This window comes from Octopus bimaculoides, chromosome 1, assembly GCF_046866305.1.
Source record: "Octopus bimaculoides isolate indiv1 chromosome 1, ASM4686630v1, whole genome shotgun sequence".
Lineage (NCBI taxonomy): Eukaryota > Metazoa > Mollusca > Cephalopoda > Octopoda > Octopodidae > Octopus > Octopus bimaculoides.
In genome coordinates, this window is record NC_142928.1 from 110,872,599 (window position 1) to 110,896,598 (window position 24,000).

Below are 24,000 nucleotides of genomic sequence, written 5' to 3' on the forward strand. Positions count from 1 at the left end.
GGCTAGGGCTTGGCTGCTCTGCATTGACAAGGGGCAACACCCTGAAACTAGTCTGCAGATGCCAAACCAGCAGGGGGACACTGCTGACCTCCCCTGTTCGAAGGTTATAAAGGACACAGGTTTCGTGTGTCACATAGCTAGCTAGAGGCGATGGCTTCTTGGAGCTAATTAACGGCAGCTTTCGTCCTAATTTTGGGACTGCCATGTTGGCTTGGCGATAACTATTAATTTCCAGTACCGCTGTCGTAGTCTCCTTTAGAGAGACTTAGAAATATTAATAACTCTATATATATATATATATATATATATATATATATACTCACACACATATACATACGTACATATATACATACATACATATATATACATATATATGTATATATACATATATATGTATATATATCTATATATATACACATATATATCTATATATATACATATATATATGTATATATATCTATCTATCTATGTATCTATCTATCTATATATATTATACATATATATGTACACATACATACATTTATATATACATAAATATTTTGGAGTTGATGTACAGGAATTATATATTAGAAAAAATAATAAGGTACTCAGATATCTGAATGGTTGTACATTTATAGATTTTTACTAATATGTCACGTTTTTATAAATCATATATTAGTGCTTGCATCTATTCTAGTAGATTCTCCAGATTTAATTTTTCATGAGAGGAAAAATTATACATTTTATAGTATTATTGAATGTGTAGGGGTGGAGAGAGGTATATAGGATAGTAAGAGAGGGTGAGGAATTGGGAAAAAGTGAGAGTGTGTGTTTGTGTGTGTATGTATGTGCCTGTGTATCTAAAAGGAGTGTCAATGGGAAAAAGAAGGCAAGAAAGAAGGAAGAGAGAAAGAAAGAAAGAAAATTGTGTTTACAGCTCCTCAGTTCTTTCAATAGAAGATGACAAGTTGATTCTTGGCCTTTAAAATTGGCAAAACCAGGTGGCTATTTAAGTGGGGCATTGTTTGGAAAAAAAGATATTTTTCAAAAAGTTGCCAGCATTGTCCAGAGAGAGAGAGAGAGAGAGAGAGAGAGAGAGAGAGTGTGTGTATGCCTGTGTGTCTGAAAGGAGAAGGAAGAAAGGAAGAAGAAATTGTGGTTACATCTATACAGCTGGTTAGTTCAAAAAATCTTTTTCAGAAAAGGAAGGAGACAAATATGAAAACCAAGTTAATCATATTCAATTCCAGTTGGCACAAAAATGTCCCACCATGTGAATTTCTTGCCTTTTCTAGGCTCTGTTGTTCCAAAGTTGAATAACGATTATGAATAATGAAATATTGTGATGAATCAATGAGTGAGGTATCTAAATATTGCTAAGTTCATTTTGTCATAGGCATGGATCAAAAATAAATATAAAACAGCATTTCTGTAGTCATTTACCATTATAAATTGGCAAATGGTGCCATTGTTTTAGATACTGAAATAACAAGTTCTAAAATAGTTTTGGATTCACTTTTAGGATCAAATCCATTATGGATTTGATCCTAAAAACACACACACTCTCTCTCACTTTCTCGCCATTCCTCACCCTCTTTTACTATCCTTTATATCTCTCTCCACCCCTACACATTCAATAGTACTATAAAAAGAGACAAATCCTCTCAAGAAGAATAAAATCTGGAGAATATACTAGAATAGATGCAAGCGCTAATATATGATTTATAAAAACATGTGACATATTAATAAAAATCTGTAAATGTAGAACTATCCAGATATCTGAGTACCTTATTATTTTTTCTAATATGTATATATATATATATATATACATATACATAAATAGAAAATATACATATATGTGCATATATATATATATATATATATATATATATATATATATATATATATGTAGACATACATATATATGTACACATCCATATATATGTATACATACATACACATATATGTATACATATATATATATACGTATAGATACATACATATATATATATGAACACACACATATATATATTGGGTAAGCAAGAAAGTAACTTCAGTTGTTTTGGTGTGAAATTAAAGTCATTTTTGTTTCATACAAAGAGTGAACTTTAATCAATTACATATTCTCTACCTTGTCTGATGACATTTTGTCATCTTAGTGGCAACTTCATGATTTCGTGCTCATACAAATCCTGGCCCTTATCAGCCAAAATGTGAAGCAAGTGTGATTTCATGTCATTATCATTATTGAAATTTTTTCCACTGAAAGAATCTTTTAAACTTTGAAATACACGTCAGTCTGACGGTGCAAGCTCAGGGCTATGTGCTGCACGTGACATCACTTCCCAACTTAGCTCCAATGATTTTTCACGAGTTAGCACAAATGTGTGTGGTCTAGCATTGTCACAGTGCAACGTGAATCCTGTACAATTTACCAATTCTGGCTGTTTCTTTTGATTGCTTCCACCAGTTTCATTAGCTGTTGATAGTAAATATTTGAATTGATTGTTTGGTTCCTTGAAAGCAGCTCAAAATACCCGACACCTTTGTAGTCTGTTCAGATTAGAGGGGTCAATGCATATTCAGTTTGCATTTCTGTAGGCTGATGCTCGATGATTAAGGTTTAAATGAGGCCTCTCTTCAAAGATTTTGGTAGTGAACCAATGTAAAAGATGACAAGATAGGAGACAGTAAAGCTGGTGGGTACAGTATGTATTTTGGTAATTCACAGGAGCTGTTGTAGCTCTGATAGAACTGAGGGAGGACATAGCAGCTTAGTGTATAAATGATTACAGTGTTTTAGTAAGTGTAGGTTTACCTGATAGTTGGATATGGTCAATAAAGTTTCTATGTATAACAGTGATTCTGTCCAGGTATGAGAAAGAGTGCCAAGTCTGTACCACACTTGATGCTTGTATACAAGTAGAAACTGTTCAGAGTTGAAGTATTTTCTGAGCCTGAAGAGAAAGTATCGCCTTTGATTAACAAATATAGCTATGTTTGCACACAATCTCCATCTGAGAAGTCTAACAATAGTGAAATTTCTGAAGCTTTTGATTGTTCTTCCTGTAATTTTTGTTGTGTTTCTATTAGTAACCATTGATAAAAATTCCAACTTCCAAGCTTTAGTATTTTAAGCTATCAGAGCAGGCAATCAATCATGCAAACAAACAGGTCACCAACAATGTTATTAAGTTTTCAGATGCTGAAAAAGTCACTGTTAGTAGTGGTACACAACTGTATGAATAATTCCATAATATTGATTTACAACAGAAAAGAAAATTAAAAATTCTATTTTTGAAAAAGCTAAGAATTGAATAATTTTTAAATGTAAACAATGAAAACTCATTGAAAATTTAATGAAAATTCAATTATCAAGGTTGGAGTGCTAGGCATAAGAGTAACCTTAAGAATGTTGAATGTTTACAATTTTGACAGCTTTGCAGGAACAAATGCAACTGAAGAATACTGAATGTCCTAAAAATTCAATCTAAAGAAGTTGATTGCACAAAGGTATTCCAGTGGTGATCAGATACAATGCATCAAGGACTAAATTATCCAGCAAACCCTTCTTTTAATAAAATAGTAAGGTGTGATTTAAAGGGGATTTGGTAGAGGAACCTTGTTGACTCAATTGATGAATCAAGTTAACCTTTTCATTATCAAACTGCACCCAAATGTTTTTGGCTTATAATACTAAATAAACTACATAAAATAACCTATTCATATTTAAATGAGAATTTCAAAACAAATCTTTTTACTACGTTTAAAAAAATATTTCACTTCATAAAATAAACAATTGTTTAACAGTGTTTGACATTTTTAGTATGATACTTGTACTCTACAATTTTCTGCCACATCATAATGATTATGTTATCTGTAACAGTTCATGAGAGCAAAAATGGATATCAGTTTTACATTCACACATACCAGCACTGAATTTGACAGAAAAATCAAGCAAAATAATCTACAAGTACAACCATGAGCATGATAGGGAATTTGATATTTGTATATCCAACAGTGGAACAGTGACTGACAAGTACAGATCTGATAAGAAAATGAAAGCAATGAGTTTCAACCAGAAACAATTGAGTTAGGATTTAAGAGATAGGATCCATTCACAGTCTTTCTGATGAGTTGAAGCAACTGACTATTTCTTTATTCTTATAACTCATTAAATATTTCAAACAATGACTGAGGAAACAAACCATTATGCAGAATATAAACGAGTTTATGGTTTCCTACATGCCTGGAGGAAATTAAAGCATTTTTTGCTACAAACATTATGATGGGCATTAAAAAGCTGCCCAAAGTATGGATGAACTTTTCAGTATGTTTTTAATTGTAAAAACCGCATCTCCAACAATAGCTTTGATAATGACAGTAAAAGTGATGAGGAAGAATTTTTGAAGATTTAAAAAATGTTTTTCAATGAGACAAAATCCATTCAGTTTTTTTGACGAGCTAAAAACAATCAATTATTTCTTTTTATTTTCACCTCAATTATTCAAGTATTATGAAGTGAACAAGGTTCTTAAAATGATATCAATATTTGCACAAATGAGATACTAGCAGTATACCAGTATGAGGAAAAGGAAATTATGATTTCTTATTTAAAATAAGACCCCTCGTGCACATAGTTCAAAGCACTTATAATAAATATTACAAATCAGGGAGATGACTAACAATTATCGAGATATAAAGGTTGGGTATATTTTCAACCATATATGCCAGGCAAAGCCACAAAATTATGGGAATCAAAGCTTGGGTCTAATTTTTATACAGAGTAACAAGACAATGATGGGAGTTAATATGGTCTAGGGTACAATGTGATTTGGAAATTATCACTTCCATAACATAACCAGTGGATGAAGGTAGTACACTTATTTGTGAGCCTGAATTACAACTGTCATATGGTCAGCATAAAATGGATGACTCGAAAGATGAGCTCAGGTCAGGTAGTAAGTAGTGATGATATCTGGTTTAGTATACATTTTTATTGTATTTTACAGTAATACACCAAGGGCAGGTTATTCATTGCATCCCCAAATAACTGCTGGGACAAAGACAAAAGCCTGCTGCAACACTATCCTATTGAAATCTGAATAAAAAAGAAAAGAAAAAATCAACAGTTGCTAAAAAACTTGAGCTGTGAATGCAAACATCAGAAAAGCTATCATTGAATGGCCAATAGAAATGACTTTCCAATGTGCAATCTACAAGGATGCATTATGTAGTGTGGGATGCTTTATATGTTTACATTATCATCATCATCCATTTTCCATGCAGGCATGGGTTGGACAGTTTGACAGGACCTGGTAAGGCCAGGGACCACACCAGGCTCTAAAGTCTGTTTTAGCATGGTTTCTACGGCTGGATGCCTTTCCTAATGTCAACCACTTTACAGAGTGTACTGGGTGCTTTTTACGGGGCACCAAGTAAGTTGTAAGACAGGAACCCCCTCATCTGGGAGGAGGGAGTAGTAGTGAGGTGGGGGAGGAGTGTGGCTTTGTGCTAGTTGATGAGAGATTAGAGGTATACTGGGTAGATGTCCTACTGTAGAGTAAGATACATGAATACTCCAGTTGAAAAAGAAAGGAAGGTGGATTAGAGAGTAAGATAAAGAGAGATGTATGAGTAAAAGAAAGAGAGCAACAGTATGAGAGATTATGCTGGCATAAGGTATATAGTATGCAGCCTATTCTACTCTCAGGTGATAGAGAGGTGATGGGTGTTAGGGGATGATAGGTGGTGGGGGGGAATGGTTGACAGGGCAGAGAGATTGTAGGTGGGTGTGAGGTGGAGCCTCTCACAGACAAGCATTAACCAAGGTGGTTTAGGAATATTGTATAATTTGTATATCATCATTTAACATCCACTTTTCCATGGATCAGATGGAATTTGTTGAGGCAGATTTTCTACAGCTGGATACCTTTCTTGCTGCCAACCCATACCTGTTTCCAAGCAAGGTAATTGTTATGCAAATAACGTTGATATAAAGAGCATGTGCATTTGACAGGAAGATGAAGAGAGAGAATGGCCATTTGGAATAACGTACAAGAATATGACTGAAAATTAGTTTCTTTGAACCAGGATTTACTGGTTATACATTACAATCAAAGAAACTAATTTCTGAAAATACACAACTGGGAAAAGTTACAGAGTAGTCTATAGAGAAAGAAATTTGTGAAAAGATGTGAACGATATGGCAAGATACTTGAAACCAGATAAGATTGAATGTAGACCCAAATTCTACAAATTTTGAAAAACTTTAATCACTGGTTTAGAACTTTCACCAACTTTATAGACTCACTACCAGGGCAGGAAAGTAGGATTATCGATAAATGCAATCTTTTGATTAATTATGTGGAACCGAATGCTTACGAATTCATCAGTGAAGCTAAGAACTACGAACAAGCTGTGAATGCACTAAAGAGTGTGTACATTAAACCAAAGAACATTGTAATGGCACGCCATCTTTTAGCCACAAGAAAACAGAAACCAGGGGAATCTCTAGACCAGTTCTTAAACGAACTCAAATTATTAGCGAAAGACTGTAACTTTGTTGCAGTGAGTGCTGAGCAATACCGGTTTGAAATGATTCTAGATGTATTAATAAATGGGCTCACTTCGAATCAAATACAACAAAGATTATTAGAAAACAAATGTGTTGACCTCAGTACAGCTTATGATCAAGTATGTTCACTAGATGTGGCGCAACAGAGTTCCAGTGTCTTTCTAAACTCTGAGGGTGCCAATTTCAACCCAACTGCACCCATTGTAGCTAAGCCAATAGATTCCCCAAAGCAGGAAGGAAAACAATCTGCCACGACCTGAAAAGGAGACACCTCTCAATGTTGGTTTTGTGGCTATTCCAGACACCCGCGGACTCACTGCCCTGCGTGGAAAGCAGTCTGTCATAAATGTCAAAAAATAGGGCATTTTTGAAAACTATGTAGGAGCAAAACAGCAACTGTAACACAGGATGATGGTAAATATGATTTGCCATTGACAGTATCAACATCAGCAGGTTCACCCTTCCGGGTAACCTCCGTGGTTATACTGAACAATAGCTATAAAGCCGAAGCATTAATTGATAGTGGTAGCACTGACAAGAGCTTCATCAGTGAGAAGTTAGTGAACACACTCAATATCAAGACGGTCAAATTGAAGAACGTCATTGGTATGGCTTCTGCATCTCTTTCTGCAGAATCCAAGGGATACTGCACTGTTTCACTAATCCTGAATAATCAGAAATACTACCATGTGAAACTGTATGTGCTCAGAAACTTGTGCACTGACCTAATTCTGGGTACTGACTTCCAAGAACGGCATTAAAGTATTACCATACGATATGGAGGACAGAGACCATCATTAACATTTACTGCGCTAACAGCTATGAAAACTGATCCTCCAAAGCTATTCACTCATCTCAGAGAGGACTGTAAACCTATTGCAGCCAAATCGCGAAAATACTTGGAACCTGATCAAGAGTTCATCAGGACAGAAGTACGCCGCTTAGCAGATGCGAACATTATTGAACCTAGTAAACTCCCCATGGAGATTGCAAGTGTTAGTTATTCAAGAAAAAACAAAAGCGAAGAATGGTGATTGACTACTCAGAGAAGATTAACAAATATACACAGCTTGATGCCTAACCCCTTCCTAAAATTGATGAGTTAGTGAACACTATTGCCAAGTATAAAGTCTACAGTACTATAGACTTATGTTCGGCATACCATCAGATTACTCTATCAGAGAAAGACCATTAATCCACTGCCTTTGAAGCTGATGGTAAATTATGGCATAATACTAGGATGCCATTCAGAGTAAGTAACGGCAGCGCATGTTTCCAACGTATAATGGACGACTTTGTGAGTAAATACAAGCTACGAGATATGTTCCCATTCATAGACAATTTAACCATATGTGGGAAAGATCAAAATGATGCCGATAAAAATTTAGAAAAATTTGAAATGGCAGCAAAAAGTGAAGGGCTTACCATAAATGAAGACAAATACGTTTACTCAACAACAACTCTTGACTTTCTTGGATACCGTATCTCACACAATACCCTCAGCCCTGACCCAGAAAGGCTTGCTCCACTCCTCAATCTTCCTACACCAACTGACCAGAAACCATTAAAATGTATCGTCGGTATGTTTTCTTATTATGTTAAGTGGATCTCCAAATTTTATGACAAAATATATCCTCTAAATAAGGTATTAAAATTTCCTATAAACAGCCAACAAATAAAAACATTTGAGTTTTTAAAGGTAGAACTAGCCAATGCTGCCATTCAAGTAATAGAGACGAGAACATTCCATTTACAGTTGAGATGGATGCTTCGGATTTTGCTATATCTGCGACACTAAATCAAGATGGAAGCCCAGTCGCATTCCATTCTCGCACGCAAGGTAGCGGACAGTACCACTCCTCAGTTGAAAAGGAAGCCCAAACAATTATCAAATCAATTCATCATTGGAGACACTTTCTTCTAGGTAGACATTTTACATTAATTACTGATCAACGTTCTGTTGCATTCATGTATAATTATAAAGCGACGAGCAAAATTAAAAATGATAAAATTATTAGATGGTGCATTGTGTTATCTCCATATTCATATGATATTCACTATCGCCCAGGATTCAGCAACATTGCTTCGGATGCATTCACAAAGGTATGCTGTTCACATTCACTTTATGAGTTACATGCAGCACTGTGCCATCCTGGTGTAGTACGCCTTCATCATTTCGTCCGCAGTAGAAATTTTCCATATTTGTTAGAGAACGTGAAACAAATATGTAGGAATTGCTCTATATGTCAAGAAGTGAAACTACAATAAACCAGACTCAGTTAACTTAATTAAGGCTATGCAGCCCTTTGAGCGAATTTCCATCGATTTCAAAGGTCCGATTCCTTCCACGAAGCATCCTTATCTCCTAACAATAGTTGATGAATTCTCTCGGTTTCTATTTGGTTATTCAGTAACTGACACATCAGCTCAGACTGTAATAAAGTGTCTTACAGACTTGTTCTCAGTTTTTGGTATGCTCAGTTATGTACATTCAGATCGTGGAATTGCCTTTGTATCTACAAGATTGAGAGAATGGCTCCTTAGTAAGGGCATTGCAATGAGTAGGACGACACCATACTATCCCACTAGGAACAGTCAAGTAGAAAGATATAATGGTATTATTTGGAAGTCAGTACCACTCTTTTTGAAAACCCGTGCCCTTCCAGTATCTTCATGGGAAACAGTTCTTCCAGACGCGTTGCATTCAATCAGATCTCTACTTTGTACGTCCACTAACGTCACTCCTTATGAACGTCTTTTTAACTATCAAAGATGTTCAGCAACAGGAACATCTATGCCAACATAGCTTCTTAACCCAGGACTTGCGCTTGTTCAAATGAACAATCACACTAACAAGTATGCCCCTATCGTGGACCAAGTTGATTTAATCAAAGCCAACCCCCAATACGCTCATGTCTATTACCCAGACAGTCGCGAAGCCACAGTATCCACAAAAAAGTTGACATCACCAGGGAAGATTAACCCAACTGATAACCTAACCCAAACATTTGTCCCTCAAGAGCCAGACAGAGCCAACTGAAATTTCTCCTCCTCCTAGAGATAATCATCAAGAACAAAAAGAAGTACCCCCTCAGCTGCGTCGATCACAAAGGATTCAGAAAGCCCCGGAAAGGTTTGATTTATGACTTTTTTTTCCTTCTTTTTCTAGGAGGGAGTGAATGTTATGCAAATAATGTTAATATAAAGAGCATGCGCATTTGGGAGGAAGAGGAAGAGTGAGAATGGCCATTCTTCGGAATAACGTACAGGACTATGACTAAAAATTAGTTTCTTTGAACCAGAATTTACTGGTTATACAATATTTCCCCATGACCTAACACAAAAGACTGGAAACAAATGTTATTTGTATAACAGCAATGCTTGCTTATAACTACCAAGTGATGTCAAGACAAGGGCACACACACACACATATATACAACAGGCTTCTTTCAGTTTCCATCTACCAAATTCACTCACAAGACTTTGTGGGGACCTGAAGTCATAGTAGAGGACCTTTGCCCAAAGTGCCATGCAGTGGAACTGAATCCAGGAGCACATGGTTGGGAAGCAAGATAATATAAGCCGTTTTACCAGATTTACTTCATATTTATTTATTTACATACTTCTAATTTTAATTTAACTGTGAGGTAAGTAACAACTTTTGATTAATTTAAATTTGCAAGTCATTATATGTGTGTGTGTGTGAATTTATTTCATTTTGTAGGTTTCTTGAAATATAAATTCTAGTATTTTATTTTATCTTACCTATATGATACTCTTGTTTTAGTTCAATGAAAATTCAGTATTGTGTACAATTCTTCTCCATGAAAATTTTGTATGCTCGTTTGAATATTTGCTAATAACTAATTTTCTATGTTGATGTTTAAGCAAAATTTAAATGATTCAACATTTTGCTGTTTTTATCTGTGATCATTTATTTTGAGTGAAAATGATTTAATGGATTTATTAAAAAAAACTCTTGTTTTGCTATCTTTCAAACAAAATAACATGTTTTAGAAACATATCTTTAAAACGAAGCCTGTCACTTATGTTTAACTAGAACATTAATATGTACTTTCTTATGAGCTTTAGAGTCCTAAAATTTAATAATTCTGAGCAGAAAATTCTTTTTAAAGTAGAAGGTAAAAAGTTGAAAAAAGTTAAATGGCAATTTCTCCTAAATTCTATTATGAATAATTTATTTACAATACAAAGCAGTATGTCAAACAAAACTTTACATAATCGTTAACATAACCGTTTCAGATACTGCTTCAAAACTATGGAATAAAAGTAATAAAATACAGACTTTGTTTAAATGATAATATATTATTAATAATAAATTATAGGAAAAAAGCATGTTTACAAAGATGCCAGAAACCAGGAAGCATATAACTTAGTAGTAAAACATGATAATAGAAAGAGTTAGTGTTTGAAGCGAGTGATGGATTTGAAAGTAGTGCGTAAAAAAGATAGAAGCTTTGCAGAAAGGTAAAGCATATATATCTTGCTAGAAATAAAAGAATTGCCAAAACTTTGAGAGTATGAAAGAAATTTGAACTCTTTAATTGCAAGAGTATCCACACAGAAAGGGAAAGAGATAAATATTTTGAGATGAGAAGGTCTGCTCACAACACTCACTTTTGGTGTTGCTGTGTATTCATCAGTTAAAACACATAACCTTACTTTTAGAAGAATGCCACTGTCCACAAAAGATGCTTAACTACCTCTCAAGACAGAAAGTAACCATGTACCACATTTACTTTCTGGAACTGTATGTAATTAGTTTCCATCCCCCACCCTCACCACTTTGTCACTATATCCTGAATATGGTGTAAGGAAGTGAGTGGGATAAAAAACACACAAGAGCCAAAGCAGCAACACAAGTTGTTGCAAGAAGCCATCTGTGCATTACAGAGGAATTTGGATATATGTAATACTTCATATATTTAAAATAGATCCAGATGGATAAAAGGTTTTTGGAAATTTGATAATTTGAAAAAAAAAAAAAAAAAAGAAAAAAGAATTAAACACACTAATATTGCAATCCATGTTGTGACATTACTTACACTTTTGTCATTTTGTTTGAAGGGCAGTAATAAGTTTTTAAATTCTTTCTGGAGATGTAACTGTCACCAACTTGTTTGTCATGGGCTTGAAATATTCTGCACTGTTCATTTTTTTCATTGTTATAAACACACACATATCTTTTATCTTTTACTTGTTTCAGTCATTAGATTGTTACCATGCTGGGGCACTGCCTTGAAGAATTTTCGTTGAATGAGTTGACCCCCAGCACTTGATTTTTTTTTTTTAAGCCTGGTACTTATTGTTTTGGTTTCTTTTGCCAAATTGCTATGTTATAGAAATGCAAAAACACCAAACAAACAAGTAGTGGTGGAAGACATAGACTCAAGGTGCACCACACAACACACGATGAGTTTTTTTCAGTTTGCCTACCAAATCCACTCACAAGGTTTTAGTCAACCTGAGGCTATAGAAGGTACTACACAGTGGGATTGAACCTGGAACTATGAGGTTGGGTAGCAAACTTCTTATCACAAAAACATGCCTATACATATATATGGATAGATAGATAGTTATACCCTGTGCGACCTCCTGATACAACCAAGAAGCTGCAATAGTTTGTGTTCATAGCTCAGAAGACTGTAGGCGAGCTCAGCAAGCCAACTTGCTTAGAGTAGGAGTCATTACAGAAGTCAGAAGAGTTGACAATAACAAATAAAATCATTGAGTATAACCAGAATAAAAGAATTTTAATTAAGAGGTGAATAAACATTTATGGAATAAATAGAGTTCTTTAGAGAGGTCTTTCATTTACCTCTGAAATGTGTAAACTTCTTTTGGTGAGCTCTTCTTTTATTCACCAGTCTAATGAGCCATTATTTTTTCTATCTCCTATTTTTTTTAACTGGACTTTGTTGTTACTCCCGAATTTACTTTAGTCCAATAACTATTCTGCATTCTTTATGTTGCCAATTTCACACTATTTTTGCAGCAAATTCAAAACCATTCACTTTACAAAGACGCCACTGTTCACATTAACTGACTCACAGCAGACTGACTTATAACTGTTCTCTTCACAGCAAAGAGGCCACTATTCACATTAACCACTGATATTCAGTCGCAATATACATCCCACTTTTGACACTAACTACTGTGTCAACTGTTCAACACAAACTACTTGACCGTGACCACATGGCACTGACCTTGAACCAACTATTCACATAAACCACTCATGACAACTTTCATCATATTGATTTCCAGCAGACTCCAAATGTGTTCGATGTTGTCAACTACTTGGCTCCCAGTATGGACTAACTCCTCACATTGTCAACTAGTAGTATTTACAGTTCACAGTAAAAAGTGTGCCAAATCATACAGACTATGCATCAAACAATCACATGACCACAATAAATTATTTTTCGGTCTTGTCTTGCAAAACCAGAAATCAGTGTTCTAATTTGGTGTTGTACAAACAAGAAATTATCTGAATATAATTTTTTTGTTCATAACAATATATATAGTTTCTTCATCCATTTTTTTTTTCTACACTAATATGGGTTGAACAGGGAATTATTTAAGGCAGGATTTGACAACCAGATGCACTTCCAGTCATCAATTCTTATTTGATTTTCAAATAAAAGATTTTCTTATTTTTATTATTTCAGAAGTCTTTGAAAATGCAGTGTGACTAGTCCATAATGCTCATAATGAATATGAACATCATCACCACAAAATATCAACTTGCACACACATACATATACAATAGGCTTCTTGCAACTTTCATTCACAATGAATTGGCCAGATTAGGGCTAAGACACTTACCTAAGTGTGTCTGTCAGGAAGAGTTGCTTGCTAGAAAGTGAATGATGTAATGCATGAGGAAGCTAAACCAACAGACTCTTAATGTTCTGTGAGGGCAAGTATCTATACCAATTGGAAAGCTGAATGTATTTTGAAGAACAATGAAAAGTAAATTATCTTATCTATGTTAACCTGCTTTTGACCTGAGAATGTTAACTCAAACATTGGAAACAAAATAAGTGTGACAAGTGACCTCATAAATTTCCTAGTGGTAATGCTGAGAATAATAGAAAGGATCTCATAGAAAATTATAGGCTAAGGTTTTGATTCCTGGTTAAGAATCCAAGAAACGATTTCTAACATATAAAAACACATACACTAAGTCTTCATACCTGCACAGCATTTATCTAACTATTTATAATTTTAGCAAGCCATCTCTGGATGCTAAACAAAAAGTATTTAGGAGTAAAGGTTAAGGAATTTACTAGTGAATGATTAAGAGTTTACATACTATTAAGTGCCATCTACTTCTTTTGCTGATCCTTTTCATACCAACCCATCCCTGATCTAAATCAAAACTTTCCATTAAAATTTCATGTTAATTTATGTTGCAAATACAAGCATGTTAACAAAATGGTTTTACTAAATTCTGCATTACTTTCAAAATTAACTGAAATGAAAACAATGTGTTTGAACAGAAACATGATTACAAAAAGGTTAGAGACTGCTTAACTATTAAAAATGTTACACTACATATGCCCAAGTGACAATAAAAAGGATCATGAAAGTATCATGTGGGGTCATGTGACTGAGCAGATGTATATTAAAAGTCATTAGCTAAATCATCATCATCATCGTTTAACGTTCGCTTTCCATGCTAGCATGGGTTGGACGATTTGACTGAGGACTGGTGAAACCGGATGGCAACACCAGGCTCCAATCTAATTTGGCAGAGTTTCTACAGTTGGATGCCCTTCCTAACGCCAACCACTCAGAGAGTGTAGTGGGTGCTTTTACATGTCACCCGCACGAAAACGGCCACGCTCGAAATGGTGTCTTTTATGTGCCACCCGCACAAGAGCCAGTCCAGGGGCACTGGCAACGATCTCGCTCGAAAACCCTACAAGGCCAGTCAGGCGGTACTGGCAACGGTCACGCTCAGGATGGTACATCTTATGTGCCACCCGCACAAGAGCCAGTCCAGGGGCCCTGGCAACGATCTCACTTGGCTTGCCGGGTCTTCTCACGCACAGCACATTTCCAAAGGTCTCGGTCAGTAGTCATCGCCTCGGTGAGGCCCAATGTTCGAAGGTCTTGCCTCACCACCTCAGCCCAGGTCTTCCTGGGCCTACCTCTTCCACGGGTTCCCTCAACTGTTAGGGAGTGGCACTTTTTCACGCAGCTATCCTCATTCATTCTCACCACATGTCCAAACCAGCGCAATCGTCTCTCTTGCACACCACAACTGATGCTTCTTATGTTCAGCTTTTCTCTCAAGATACTTACACTCTGATGGGTATGCACATTTACATTACACATCCAGCGGAGCATACTGGCTTCATTCCTTGCGAGCTTACGCATGTCCTCAGCAGTGACAGCCCATGTTTCACTGCCATGTAGCATGGCTGTTCGTACACATGCGTCATACAGTCTGCCTTTTACTCTGAGTGAGAGTCCCTTTGTCGCCAGCAGAGGTAAGAGCTCTCTAAACTTGGCCCAGGCTATTCTTATTCTAGCAGTTACACTTTCAGCGCACCCACCCCCACTACTAACTTGGTCACCCAGATAGCGGAAGCTATCGACTACCTCTAGTTTTTCTCCCTGGAATGAGATAGAAGTTGTTTCCTGTTTGTTTACAGTGTTTATTGCACCTACAAAAACTAACTTCGTAGTTAATCTGCCTTTGATATTGCTGCACCTCTTATGTGTCCATAGCTTGCACCGGGTACATCTTATAGAGTTACTACCTACTCCTTTACTGCATACTGAGCAGGGCCATCTACCTGAAGGGGTTTGTGTTTTATCTACCTTCCTACTTATTAGGATTTTGGTTTTTGCTAGGTTGACTCTAAGGCCCTTCGATTCTAGTCCTTGCTTCCACACCTTAAACTTCTCCTCTAGTTCTGATAGTGACTGCGCAATTAGTGCAAGGTCATCAGCATAGAGGAGCTCCCAGGGGCAACCTGTCTTGAATTCCTCTGTGATCACTTGGAGGACTATGATAAATAGGAGGGGGCTGAGGACGGAACCTTGGTGGACCCCTACCTCTACCCGGAATTCATTACTGTACTCATTTCCAACCCTCACCTTACTGACAGCATCTCTGTACATGGCTCGCACAGCTCTTACTAACCATTCTTCTATCCCAAGTTTCCTCATTGACCACCAGATGAGGGATCGGGGGACCCTGTCAAAGGCTTTTTCCATGTCAACGAAGGCCAGGTACAGAGGTTTATCCTTGGCTAGATATTTCTCCTGCAGCTGTCTCACTAGAAATATGGCATCAGTGGTGCTTTTACCTGGCACGAACCCAAACTGCATCTCATCTAAATTGATTCGCTCCCTAATTAGTTGGGCTATGACCCTCTCCGTAACTTTCATAACCTGATCTAACAGCTTGATGCCTCTATAATTATTAGTATCTAAAGCGTCACCTTTACCTTTGTAGCAGTTTACTATGGTGCTGCTACACCAGTCATTGGGTATGACTCCTTCGTGTATCACCTGGTTCGTAATACGGGTGACTAGGCTGTAGCCAACACTGCCAGATATTTTGAGCATCTCTGCAGTGATTCCTGATGGGCCGGGGGCTTTCCCGGTCTTCATACTCTTAATTGCTTTAATTCATAGATACAGTTTTGTAACAGTCTAGTATGTTTGACCCACTCTAATCTGCTCCTGTAAGTTCACTGTTGCTATGTAGCTCCAGGTCCTGGCCAATTAAATCAACGATCAAAAACCTAAGTGAGATCATGTCTTTTCTGTATATCCAGATATAATAAGGAAAATTTGGTTACTATTTCTAGCAGATTAAACAACCATGCAGAGGTTCTCTTGATGGCTTGTATATCTAGAGACTGTAGTGATAGGCAGAGTGAAGACAGACAAGTGAATCTCATCAGAGAATGACACACATTGTAAACTATATCACTCATTGGATTCATTCCAGTACACTGAGTTTACAGATGCTACTTCTTTTAAGCTTGTTTAACCCTTTCGTTACTAACCTGGTCGTAGCTGGCCAAAAATTTTTTTGGGTTCATAAGACCAACCCAGCCGTAGCTGGCCGAGAGTACCCATTGTTATTTAAATGTATATTTGAACCCAAATCTCGTTAGTACATTTGTTAAAACACCTGATTTCACTTTGCAAACAGTTGAGTTATTGTATCCGACATTGTTTGGCGTGATATTTGAACTCAGTGAATTTTGGAAGATTTTTTTTCCACATTTTTTGCGGCGTTAATTTTTTTCAACTTTGAAGATGGAGAGGAGTTTCATGCTATCAAGCAGTGATTCTGAATTTGAAGGTTTTTCAACAGAAGATATGGAGATATCGAAGAAAAGAATGAATGAGCTACAAAAGCATGTGGTGAACAAGAATGAATTGGATATTTCTGTATCTGAAACTGAAAGCAGTGACGGTGACAGCGAGGATGATTTTACACCAGAATGGAGTAAAAACTTAAAAAAACGTTTTTATTAACAATTTTTCTGAGGAGACAGGATCTACCTATAGTCTTTCTCAGGATGCGTAACCATTAGACTTTTTCTTATTTTTTCCAGCATGCTTGTTTGTAGCGATCACTGCGGAAACAAACTGTTACGCAGAATGTAAACAAGCTGGAAAAAAAAAGATAGCTTGTGGTTTCCTGCAACTGTAGATGAAATATGGGCATTTTTTGCCATAAATGTTATTATGGGTATTAGACAGTTACCCAGAATAACAAATTACTGGAGCGATCAGGAACCTTTTGGCGATGAATATATTTCCAGTATTATGAACGAGTACGATTTGTGAAGCTGAACCAATATTTACATGTGAGAGACACTAGCAGTACCCCAGTATGTGGAGAACTTTGAGACAAAAATTATGCAATAGAATTGATTAAGAACCCTTTCTTTAATTATGTTCCAAATATCACATTAATATGTTGATAAATAAAAAAGTTACAGGTGTTTAATGAGACTAGTCTAAATTCATGATTATTTTAGAATTTAATTGAAACTCATGAGGGGTGTATTTTGGTCAGAAATATAGTAACGAAAGGGTTAAAGTAGTATTGTAAAAGCTTTCTGAAGGGTTTTTGCAATGATTGAAAGTGGAAAGGGAACATGCAGTTAGGGGCTTGAAAACCAAACATGCTTAGGTGGTGTTTCTTTTTTAGATTCATTACAGAAGCAGTCTGCATGAAACCAAATATGTTATTTTCTGTTCCACATCTGTTTTTTGTGGAGAGACTGATATGAGAGAGGAAAGGTTGGTGTAGTCTCTGATGAAATGATAATAATTTCTGTGTTGGCCACATGCACATATTGTGCTTTGTTTTCATCTCTATTACCATGATTTCTAAAAGTGCTGTGAATATTGTGAAACAATTGTATGCAATGTGTAGTATTTTTGCCACCTGCAAGTACAGAATGTTGAGTGTGATGGTATATTTGATGTTCCTGTTATAGTAGAGTTAATAAGTGCTACTTCTAGCTTATTTGAATTCTAGTTGTGTTTGAAAAACAGTGAAAGGCAGTAACTGTGAATCTATATCCAAATAAGGCTTTGCTTCAAGCAAGTATGAAAAGGTTGTGGAAATCATCATCATTTAATGTCTGTTGACCACGCTGGCATGGATTGGATGGTTTGATCAAAGCTGGCAAGTTGGAGAGCTGCACCAGGCTCCAGTCTGATTTAGCATGGTTTCTATGGCTGGATGCCCTTCCTTATGCCAACCACTTTACAGCATGTGCTGGGTGCTTTTACATGGCACAGCCATGAGTGCTTTTCACCACCAGGACTGGGTTTAACACTTCTGCTGTGGAGTGTTCTTGAGTATGGGTGTTATTGAGTACAGCAAGACACCAGGCATCTCACCTGAAAGGTTCAATGTCCTGAGGCCATTCTTCAGTACTTATCCCACATCTTCCTGGGTGCTCCACTTCCACGTGTTCCATCAACTTTGAGAGATCGCACTTCTTTATGGAGCTGTTGGCGTCCATTCACATCACATAACCAAACCAGCGCAATCTTGTATCTTGCACACAACAACTAATTCCTCGAACATGTACACATCCAGTGGAGCATACTAGCTTCAGTCCTTTCTAACCTTCACGTATCCTCTGTGTTCAGGGTCTACGTCTCACTGTCATGTAGAATTGTTCTCTGTATAAGTTAGAAACAGTTAGTGGAAGAAGAAAGCCTTGTGGTATGCTCTTTTGGTAACTTTAGATTTGACAAGATAGTTCTCCAGCTAGTGTTGTTTAGAATATTGTTGAGAAGGAGGTAATGGAAAATAGGGTGACATATTTTGCTGATATCGATAGTAATCAAAATGGTGTGTATTCTTTTATTCTTTAATGGGCATCAGTCAATGGAGTGCAATTATCATAGGGTGCTGACTTCTGGATGTAGTCTATCACATCAGGTTTTTAAACACACACACAAACATGTATTCAATAAGCTTCTGCACAGTTTCCAGATACTAAATTCCATTCACAAAATACTGGTCAACTTATTTCCTCAAAATAGCATACAGTATAATTGAATTCAGAACCAAAGAAAACCTGTTAACCACAGAGTTGTGCCTGCACCTACAAGAGATATTTTGAAACCATTCAAAGTTAATAACCAAAGATAAAGTGAGATAGTGGAGCGAAATAGACAGTTGAACACTAGAAATTACAAAAAGGACTGTGTCTATAATTGCTTTAAAGAGATTCAAGAAGTTCAAATATAGTTGTTGAGGTACTGAATATTACAAGTCAGTCAGTGTAGCACTAGTCATTTGCTTACAAAATCAAATCTGTAGGTAATTGTTATTCACAATGATTGGTGTAGCAACACCATCATTAACTACTATGTAGATGTGCTAAAAAGGGAAAATTATAGGTTTCTTAAGCTAATGAATAAAGTTTGAAAAATAATAGGAGTTATAATAAATTTACTGCTAGATAAATTTGTCTTGCATTGCAGACCTATAAATGAGAAAACTATGAAGAAACTTGGTAAAATATAAACAACCTTAAATATTTGATGACTTCAAGATTATACAGTCTCGAAGGCAAGAAAAAAAAAAAAACAAAAAAAAACGAAACATGACTGAATGACTAGTGAGTGCTCAAAACTTTTACATCATCTACTTCTCCATATTTGTATGAAATGATATTTATTGAAGCAAAATATCTACAGCTGGATGCCCTTCTTGTTGCCAACACTTCCTTGTTACCAAGCAAGATATTTAGTTCCTAGCTTAGACATGTTTTCATAGAAGATTGCAAATAAGCATCATTGTCTGCATGGTGCTGAAATCTGTTTATAATTAGTATGTGATGTCAAAACAAAGAAGGACGGACACAGACACACAGGGCAGGCTTCTTTTTAGTTTCTGTTGACTGAATTCAGACACAAGGCTTTGATCGGCTTGGGGCTTTAGTAGCAGGCACTTACCCAATGTGCCCTGCAGTTGGATTGAACTTACAGTCACATGGTCGCAAAATGAACATCTTAACCATACACCATGCCTATACCTATAGACAAAGTTGTTAAAAGCCAAACTGAGATCAGCAGTGAACTCTGAAAAATTTAGTGCAGATCTGGATTTGTATCAAGGTTTGGTCTTTAGCTCCCTTTTTCAAAATAGCAGCTTAAGACAGGCTGTTTATTGTACTTGTGTATGGCAACAATGTAGTTCACATTGCAGAATTTATTGCATTAAAAAACAACACAAAACAACAACAGAGTATGGGCGTATAGGAGCCTGATAGTTAGCAGGACACAATCTAAAGTACTAGTCAATAGCAGAAGCAATTAGTGATATCTGAGATATGATAGAACTCAGTATAACAGAAAGGAATAGATCAGAATTTAATACTGTGTGATCAGTATAAATAACCAGGTACATAAGAAATGTATAACTTCATAGGAATTCAAAATTTCACATGTATTTGAATATCCTTATATACAGTCATCCAGGGTTTCTTGGGCGGTTTATTGAAGGAAGGAAAGTTCAATGTAAATGATATAGTTAGTGACAGAAGTAAGCCTTAAGAACAGAGAAGCTAGCGGACATAAGAAACAGTAGTTTAAAAACCACTACTGTTCATTTTAAAATGTTTCGCTATGCAGATAAAAGATACACTATGTGAGCATGCGTAATATGTGCAATGCTGTGTTACACAGCAATGAAATATGATCTATAAATACAAATGATTGGAGATAATTAAGATAGATTTCAAACTTAAATTTGTAAGTGCATTTGAGTGCAAGTAGATTGAGAAAATGATTAATATCAAAGAATTGGTAAATGTAGCAGAAGAGCATGTATTAGAGGAACAAATAATACAAATGCATGATACACATGAGATGAAAAAAATTATGTGAATTGATGTTTGAAGATACCAATAGTACAGGTAGCTTTAAATAATTTTGGAAGGCGTAGTCAGGTTGAGCATAATAAATTGAAATGAGACATATAGAGAGATATTCATGATTATAGTTATAACTTGCTAATTTCAAGCAATAGGAAGCCAAAACTGTCTAGGAAATTATTTTAGTTGATGCTCAATAGGAATACTTGGTAGTCACTGTTAATTTTTGGCCCACTAAAAGGATGCACAGGAAATGTGAAGTTCATAAATTGAAACAGCTGGTCAAGATATACAACTGTAATATTAAATAAAAACACTCATCTTTCTTTTATTCATACTTTTATGTTACTTAGAGTATAGAGTCATTTTATTAAATTTACAGTAGGTTGCAACAAGACAGACATCATCAACAATATACAAAAGTATAAAAGTAAAAATAGAAAGTTTAGTCTCAAACTGAAGAAAGAAAGCTCTATAAGAGAAACTAAAATGAAATATATATATATATATATATATATATATATATATATATATATATATTGGAAATATACCAAATAGTATTTCCTGTAAAAATCAATAAGAATAAATTGGGTTATTTATAAGGAATCTAAGATTGATAAACAACATATAGGTGTAAATCTCTTAGATAAAAAGAAAAGAAAAACAAACAAAATTTACAGAAGTACAAGCTTTTGACTTTTGGGAAAATGATAAAATGAAAAATGAAGAATAATTTGGAATGAAAGATTGACTAAGTAAAAGAATGTGTGCAAAGTATGCTTTTGAGGCCAATTATTCAAAACAAACCGTATCAATTTAATTTACAAGTGATAATTCACATTGAGATCTTAAATTGGCAACTCTGTGTATGGATTTATGGGATAATGGGGAAAGTACAAAATAAATAACCAGGTAACCTATAAGTAACTGGTTAAATTAGAGTTTAAGACTGCTTCCTAATTCATTGATTCATTTAAAAAATATATACAGACGAGTGTGTGTGTGTGTGTATGTGTGTAAAAAATTATTTTTGATAAAATTTATTAATGCTTATTTTAGCCTTCAGATTAACTACTGCAGGCTGATGTATTTAAGTATGTGTGTGTACATTTTAATGTTACTAAATGAAGAACTTCACAGCTATTAGAAAATAAAACTGAAAAATAATCAATATTTTGACTAAGTTACTTATATATTATCTAAACAGAACTGAAATAGATAAATTACATTACCAATTAGAGGAATGTATATCATCCACAACAATGTTGAGATGTTAAAATTCATTGCATTATGTCTTGAGAAAGTTAGTTATGCGCAAGTGTAGTGAAGTGGCAGAAACAATAGAGCCCAATACCAAACAATGTATAATATTAAGCTTTATTTTTCAACATTGAAATGCCACAAGGACTGACAAGTATTTAGTGAAATAGAAACCAAGATAAATATGGGTGAAGTTAATTAAATATACACCTCCATAACAAAATTGTTTGTTACTCAGTGCCAATGTAAGAAATCAATACATCATTAGTTACCTCACAAAAAACCTAATTATAATGCTCTTGGTCATCTTGTCAATTTGTAACTGGATTCCTTCCCCTAAAAGCACAAAATTTGTGATAAACTGATTGTGTTCAGTAAAGGCAGCAAGATTTAAACTACTTTAGCTTCTTTTCCCTCACATCTATGGAGCTGTTTCTACAACCAACAATAATTGAATAATAGTACATACTGTCCAAAAGCAAGGCAAATAAACCAAGAGTTAATACTATTGACTTCTTGATATTATTACCTATCTGTTGGGTCAGTTAGACAATTATTTAAATGCAGAATTGTTTCCAATTTAGTTTCTTGTTCTGCTCATTACAAGTCCTATTAACACTATTAAAGGTTAGGCCAATAACTGTAATTCCTTAGAATACTAAAGAACTTTTCATTGCTATCTTTTTCTAATGTAAAATGGAGAACATTTTGAGTTGTGTACTTACATCCAATAGTTTGAACTACACATATTCCAAGTATTTCAGTTCTGTCCATAGAAGAAATTTCTTATGGTTGTTAACAATTGGCATTTAATAAATATCATCATGGACATTAGCACAAGTTACTCTTTTACTTGTTTCAGTCATTTGACTGCGGCCATGCTGGAGCACCGCCTTTAGTTGAGCAAATCAACCCTAGGACTTATTCTTTGTAAGCCTAGTACTTATTCTATTGGTTTCTTTTGCTGAACTGCTAAGTTACGGGGGACATAAACACACCAACATCGGTTGTCAAGCGACGTTGGGGGCATAGACACAGACACACAAACATATACACACACATACATATATATATACGACAGGCTTCTTTCAGTTTTCATCTACCAAATCCACTCACGAGGCTTTGGTCAGCCCGAGGCTATAGTAGAAGACACTTGCCCAAGATGCCACGCAGTGGGACTGAACCGAGAACCATGCGGCTGGTAAGCAAGCTACTTACCACACAGCCACTCCTGCGCCAAGTTGCTAACCTTACTGCATTTGCTACGGCAAAACCAGATCAAAAATTGTTTATTTTGCAGAGGAATTATGCGGTTGAAAAATAGAAGGTGCATGATTAGATATGTTTAACAGTAATCAATGCTGAAGTAGAAGAATCTATTCCTCAGCTATTTTAATGTTTACTAGGTTTATAAACTGATACTTAAAAGCTGCTGCTACTGTTGAATTGTATACCTCATTTCCAGATTTTCACAAAAATTTCACTCTACTGAACTATTCATCTCAACTCTATCAAACATCCATTCCATGCTAACTCCAACCTATAATGTGGACTGGTATTTCTGCGAAACGGTTCCTACCATCAAGACACATCAGTTACTCCAAATATGAAAATAGCGAATTACTCTACATTGAAATCACTCATCTTAACATCCTCAAAATCATTTATCTTTATTGCTCTTCAAACTCATACAAACCAGTTTACAGAAATACCAGTCCACATTATAGGTTGAAGATAGCATGGAATGGATGTTTGATAGAAATGAGATGAATAGTTGAC

The 24,000-nt window shown here is 35.6% G+C and overlaps 1 protein-coding gene and 1 pseudogene across 1 annotated transcript in view; one reads left to right on the forward strand and one right to left on the reverse strand.

The window, feature by feature from the left end:
• Window positions 1-24,000, reverse strand: part of LOC106881422 (nucleoporin NUP188) — a 475,282-nt gene that overhangs the window by 424,521 nt on the left and 26,761 nt on the right. The gene's annotated exons all lie outside the window — the stretch shown is intronic.
• LOC149137686 (uncharacterized) lies at window positions 8,951-9,596 on the forward strand (annotated as a pseudogene).